Source organism: Coffea arabica, chromosome 2e (genome assembly GCF_036785885.1).
Source record: "Coffea arabica cultivar ET-39 chromosome 2e, Coffea Arabica ET-39 HiFi, whole genome shotgun sequence".
Lineage (NCBI taxonomy): Eukaryota > Viridiplantae > Streptophyta > Magnoliopsida > Gentianales > Rubiaceae > Coffea > Coffea arabica.
The window spans coordinates 67931217-67938287 of NC_092313.1; the positions used below are offsets into that span (position 1 = coordinate 67931217).

A 7071-nucleotide genomic window follows, 5' to 3' on the forward strand; every position below is an offset into this window, starting at 1 on the left:
TCAGAGGGTTCAATCTTCGCTGTGCTTGCCTCACCGGCTTTGCATCATCCTCGAGTCTTATCCGGTGCATACACAAGGACGGGCTAATCCCTTTAATATCGGCTATGCTCCACCCAATTGCTTCCTTATGCTCCCTAAGGATTCGCACCAGTCTGTCCTCTTGACTTGGAGATAGGTGTGCAGAGATGATCACCGGAAGTGTCTCCCGGTCTCCTAGGAATGCGTACTTTAGATGCTTCGGGAGAGGCTTTAGTTCTAACTCCGGTGCCTGCACAACTGAAGGGAGCAACTTTGTCTGAGCCTCTGGCACAAACAGAGAAGTAAGCTCATACCTTGGGGATACGGGTGGAAGTGAGTGTAAGGCTTCAACAGCATGGAGCAAATCTTCCCTTAGGTCCACATCAAGAGTTACACCCAACTCCAGATGCTTGATTAGAGCCACTTCCAATGCGTCTTTGCCATCTAATTCAAAAGTTTCCTGCACAAAAGGCTCAATAGCGCTCACAGCAAAGACCGAGTTAGATTCCTCTGGATACTTCATCGCATAAAAAATATTGAAATTCACAGTTTCACCATCAAATTCCATTGACAAAGTACCCTCATTCACATCTATCTTAGTTCTGGCAGTGCTAAGAAATGGTTTACCTAACAAGATAGGTGAAGGGTTTAATGATTTTTCATCTCCCATGTCCAAGATATAAAAATCTGCAGGAAAGACCAATTCATTTACCTGAACCAAGACATCCTCAACTAGCCCCTCTGGATATGCATTTGTGCGATCAGCTAGTTGGATTATGATGGCTGTTTCTTTAAGTGGCCCAAGATTTAGAGAAGCAAAAATGGTCTTTGGCATCACATTGATTGACGTCCCTAAATCTAACATTGCTTTCCTGATCGGTGTATTCCCTATCTTACAGGGGATCATGAACATACCTGGATCTCCACACTTGGGAGGGAGCTTTCTTTGGAGCATTGCTGACACATTCTCTCCCACCGCTACTCTTTCGTCCCCTCTTAGTTTCCTCTTATGGGTGCATAGATCCTTGAGAAATTTAGCATATTTCGGTATCTGCTTGATTGCATCCAGTAAAGGGATGTTAATCTCCACTTTTCGGAACACATCTAAAAGCTCTTTTTCCTTTTCTACCTTTTTTGTCTTCTCCAGCCTGCAAGGAAAAGGAGGTAAGTTAGATTTAATAGTGGGCGGAGAAGTGAAGGTTACCTTAGGATCCTTGCGAATACGCCCTTCCTCTTCAATTTCCTTCTCTATCTCCTCTTCACTCTTGCTTTTTGAATTTCCCTCTTTAGGCCCTTCCAGTGTCTTGCCACTCCTCAGTGTCATGGCACTTACATTCCTGGGATTTACTTCAGGTTGTGAGGGTAACTTTCCATAAGAGTGGGACTCCAAGCGATTGATGGCAGTTACCATTTGGCTTATTCGAGTCTCCATATCCTTCATGCCTGCTTTTGTGTCCTGCTGGAACTGAGTGGTGTTCATGGTTAAGGCTCTAGTTTCTTGCTGGAGTTGAGCCATATTTGTGGTCAATGACCTGGTCTCTTGCTGGAGCTGGGCGGTAGTCATAGCCAGACTCTTGACAATATCCTCCAATGAGCTCCCTGTGTTGGAGGATGAGGGTTGCGGTTTCGGTTGCCATGGTTGCTGAAATCCTGGTGGACGATTGGAGAATGAATTTTGTTGCCTGTTCCCATAACTGAGATTGGGATGGTCCCTCCAGCCCGGATTGTACGTATTGGAGTACGGGTCGTACTCCCTGCTGGGCGCGGGCACGCCTTCGGCCATGTTCACCTGTTCGGCCCCATCCTCTTGCAAAATGGGGCACGTGTCCGAGCAGTGGTCCATGCTAGTACAGATTCCACACACCTTCGCTCGCGGCGTGTCTCTCATGGCCAATTGTCTAACAACAGACGTCAATTCTGACAGTTGCTGCTGTATAGATGAAGTCTCTACCTCGTTGACTCTACGGGGAGGGTTGCTCTCACGTAAACCAAATTGCTGGGAGTTCTCTGCCATGGCTTCGATGAGCTCCCACGCTTCCCTCGGTGTCTTGTTTGCAAGTGCTCCCCCACTCGCAGCATCAATGATACTCCTATCGGTTGATTGGAGCCCTTCATAGAAGTATTGGATTAACAGTTGTTCACTAATTTGATGCTGCGGGCATCTAGTGCACAACTTGTTAAACCTTTTCCAGTATTCATACAAGGACTCACCGGGATACTGTTTAATGCCGCAGATCTCCTTCCTCAAACTCGCAGCCCGGGATGCAGGGAAGAATTTTTCTAAAAACTTCTTTTTTAACTGTGCCCACATGGTAATACTACCTGCTGGTAGGTAGTACAGCCAATCTTTAGCTGCATCTTTGAGAGAGAACGGAAAGGCTCTCAGTCTGATTTGCTCTTCAGTGACCCCAGGAGGTTTCATACTAGAGCAAACCACCTCGAACTCCTTGACGTGCTTGTGAGGTTCTTCGCCAGAGAGACCATGGAAAGAAAATAAAAGTTGAATCAACCCCGACTTCAGTTCGAAAGCAGTATTCTCCGCTAAAGCGGGGAATGTGATGCACAAGGGCTGGTGAGTCAGCTCCGGAGCAGCTAGCTCCCTCAATGTTTGGTTGTTGGCCATGCTTACTTCGTCTTCCGCTGACTCGTTTGCAGCAAATAAGTGCCCTTCTTTTTGCCTCTTGGTCTCTTGCCTCCGCCTACGCGCTGCCTTCTCAACTTCAGGATCGTATACTAATTCACCTGTGCGAGAAGAACGGGGCATAAACTAGCAAAAATACCAAGAAGAAAAATAAAAAATAAAATAAAAACTGAATTTGAAAAGAAACAAATAATCCAAACGCCAACTCCCCGGCAACGGCGCCAAAAATTGACAGGTGCTGAACATGTGCAATAATAATTACTAAAAAGTCCTAATTACCACCTCAATTAAATAATTATAGAACAAATCCAAGTACTGGAGCAGGGACCCTAGGTGTGCAATGGGTTACTTGATTTACCCTGTTCCCGAAGAGTTTGTTTGATCCGATATACCGGATTTGTCTATAAAAATACTAATTTTGCGTACAATGGTAAGTAGGGTCGATTCCACAGGGAGCAGGTAGGAAATTATTTCTTTCCAAATTAGTAGAACGAAATTGGGGGATTTTCAATGGGAGGCAAACAAAAATAAAATAAAATAAAACAAACAAAATTCAAAACTAACTCACAAAGCACAATTCACTAAAAATAGCAATTAATAAAAGTTCTACCCAAAGGATCAACTGCTCAGGCACGGTCCAAATAAATGCTCATCGATGCAAAGATATTTCATCCATTTATCACTAGGTTGGTTATAACCATCAATAAGCTCTGACAACCAGCTCTTCCTTACTTTTTCGACAGTCAAGGTACGACCATTGACTGCTTCTCTAACCAGATAACAACCCTAGGTACGATCGTAGGAATACCCAATTGCATTAAAGCTAGAAGAACCCAACCCTAACCAATAGACACGCTAAGAGAGTTTATTTAAGCTAGATCTTGCGTTTCCCCATCATAAAACCAATTATGGTGGTTGCCACGAGGTGTTAATTAAATGAACAATTACGGATTCTATTTAATTAACGTGGCAGTAGGCTATTAAATTAAATCAAATACCCGGCCGTTGATATTCAATTAATAAAATACCCATGAACAATTAATTCAGGAAACGCACGAATAGCAATTAATTGGAGGAAATAATGAAGATTCGGTTAGATCTCACAGATATTATGGACCGCGCCTTCGCGTCAACCTTTGGGTAGAGGAGGAAATTAGCCGCTCCTCATCGTGTCAATCCCGCGTGATTTAATTGAATTCATTCAATTATTCGCCGAAGAATTGGGGAAAGGAAGTTAATTGCGGCAACAACGAAGAAGATCCTGCTTTTGCATTCGTTCTAGAACCGCAATCGCAAAGCAAAAAGCCAACGCGAATTGTCTCAAACAAGGGTTACAACCCAGCAGTCAAATCCGTACAAGACAGAAGCTAAAGGAGAGAAAATTACGTTTTTTTTCCGAAAGAGAACAAAAGGAAACTTAAAGCTCAAATCCAATTGCGGCTGATGGAAAGCGAAAGAAGAGAAAAAGCGTCTGACCGCTGACAAACGTAGGAAAAGAAAACTAAGCCTAAAAGTAGATGATCCCCTGAATCTGGCTTTTTCCTCTCTTTTAATAGCCGCCGCAGGAGGTCAAGCAACCAAAAAGAACGTCTGGCCCAATTCATTGAAACAAAGGGACTTTTGGAGTTTTAATCCCGTGCTCCTCGCGGTTCACGTGGACCGCAGTCCGGCTTTCGGTTTCGTCCACCTTCTAAGGCGTGGCCACGCCTTGGAACGGAAAGTCTTCTGGAAATTCACTCCGCGAGATCATTTTTCATGCCTACCACCTACAATTCACACAAATATCGAATATGAGTGAAATTCCAATTCTTAGTACCGTGAATAGCCAAAATTAGGACAAGATAGTAGTGCAAAATATGCCAAATAACCGTTCTATCAATTTCCTGCCTTGATATAGCTAATCAAGACTTGTTTGAATACTGTAATGTACTTGGTTCAACAGGAGAAAAAATTTCCCAGATAGAAGCTGAGAGCTCCATCCTTGAAACAATAACATGTGTAAATGACTCGTATGTGTACGGCTGATCTAATGCATACATGGTCTACAACCCCCCACCCCCTCCCGCGGGCGGGAGAATGGGTGAAATTTAAGAAGCGAAGAGGGAAAAGGGGGATTGAAACCCAAGGTCCCTGATTCCTGGAGTCTCAACTATTGGAACTCCTCTAATTCCTGCGGGCTCAACTTTAGTCACAATTTAGTCACTAGATAATGCAAGCATGTTAGCATTGATATCAATGTGCAAATTTTGAGAGCCAGTTTTGATCTTCTCTACAAGAGTAATTCTAGTACATCAGTTATCAGCCAACAGTTCTTGTCACCAGCTCCAAAATTTAGAAGTTGCAAGCTCTAGTTGTAGCTCTGTGTGCCCAGAATAATGATCTAGCGGACAGAAATCATGTAAACCTGATGAAGGTTCTCCTATGTTGATGTTATCATATAAATCAGCCTTCTTAATAGTTAATTATTATTATTATACTATGATGTACAATGCTGTTATTAAGGGTTAAGTATGTCGATCAAGGCAAGTATATATACATAGAATGAGGGATTATGGCGTTGGTTCATTTTGTGATCTATGTTTTTTTAGCACTCTTATGATAAAATGGGATTATGTTCGACTTTTAGTTTTAGAATTTGAAATTAGGTTTATAACTACCTATGATTGTAGATAACTACCCAAATAACTAATCATCTTTACATTTTAATTTTCAATTAATTCCCTAATAAATTAATTTCCATAGTCTTAAACCAATATCTATGAAGAAGTTTTTTATAAATAAGTTCCCACTAACATTGCGAGAAGATTTTTCCGGCAAATGAATTTTGAGATAAGGTTCTAATCATTTTTTTCATCCAAAAAAAAACGCTTATCTAAGGAATGTTACATTTTCTTCAAAAAAAAAAAAAAAAAAAAAATTCCCTGGAAGTGCCCTTCAAGTGGAGCACTAATATCCACCTATTTTATTTATGTGTTCAAAAGTATAGAATTCCTACCTTTTAATTGTGGCCATAAATATGTACTGTTAGTTTACTTTACAAAATGAACTCAGTCTCATGTGCCTCACTTTCCTGCCAAGTTTCCAGTCAAATGGATTTAAATGGACATCAAAACTTGAACGTACAAAAACTAAATTTATATTAATACTATCCTTCAAAAAAAAAAGTGGACTAATGTAAATTAACCTCTAATGTGGCAAAGGATCTCAATCAATCCGTTTTACTTATTTTTTCTCTTTGATTAAGGATTGGAGACCCTAAACTTTGCAAGAGAACAATGGAGAGTTTAAGAGTTGAGGGAGAGAGTTCGCAATCATCTAACTAATATTTTTCGTCATCAATACCCTCAATATAAAACATGTGGCATCTTTTATTTATGGTAAGCTTATGATGCAGGACCAAATTTTTTTCATTAGCTTTAAGATAATTACATGGCTAAAATTATTTTCATTAGCTTTTACAACTATTACATGATTTCTTAGCCAATAAATCCTCCATTACAATTTGAAAAAGTCTTTAATCGGACTAACATAGACAAAGTTGAATATCTCTACAATAATAAAGCAGCAACAGAGCTGAATATCTCTATAATAATAAAGCGAGAAAATGTAATAATTCAAGGAGTGCAACAAATGTGAATGTGTGTATTTACATGATAATTAAGATGTAATTTAGGTGTCTTGACATGTGTTCATTATGTAATTTTAGAAAAATCATATATGTATATATATATATATATATATATATATATATATATATATATATATATTGGTGGATGAGGATATGAAAGTTGAACAAAAAAGAAAAAAAAAAGGTTTAATAGGTGCTCAATTACATTGATTAGTGATTTAGTCTCAATAATGGTTCAGGTCTTATAAGATGCGAGTTTAATCCAACTTTTTGTTAGTATTTATTCTTCTAAGTGTGCGCTTAAGTCATAATTCGAATGGATTGTAAATGTAATCCTACAAATAGAGAAAAATATAATTAATGTAGTTTTTCTTTTGTTAAAAGTTAAAGGCAAAAAGATTGATATACAAAGACAAATTGAAATTCATCTTTTCTTTTTCCTTTTACTTTTTTAGGAAAAAAAAGGCGTACAAGAAAATTACAAAGTGAAAATATATAAAAGTATTATAAAATAATTAAATATTATGGATGCTTATCACTTTTATCTCATCCTCTAGATGGTGACAAGTCTTTCATGTTCTTCGAATTAACAAAAGTTGTTACGATTTTTAAAGTGTTACAGATGACACGACTTTCAATAAAACTATTACGACTTTTTGATAAAGCTGCAGGACTGTTATTAAACTTCTCACGTCTTATAAGAAGATTGTATCATCATCTTGAAGAAGTTCGTTGTTGTACTTTCCCCTATAAATAGGGGTTATTCCCTTGTATCAAAGTGATA

General features: G+C 39.3%; 1 non-coding gene across 1 annotated transcript; it reads left to right on the top strand.

Annotated features, from left to right (window-relative positions):
• Positions 1 to 2162: 2162 nt before the first annotated feature.
• Positions 2163 to 2269, top strand: LOC140037415 (small nucleolar RNA R71). Its single transcript, XR_011841320.1, has one exon. It is a non-coding gene; the product is annotated as a small nucleolar RNA R71 (small nucleolar RNA).
• Positions 2270 to 7071: the final 4802 nt, after the last annotated feature.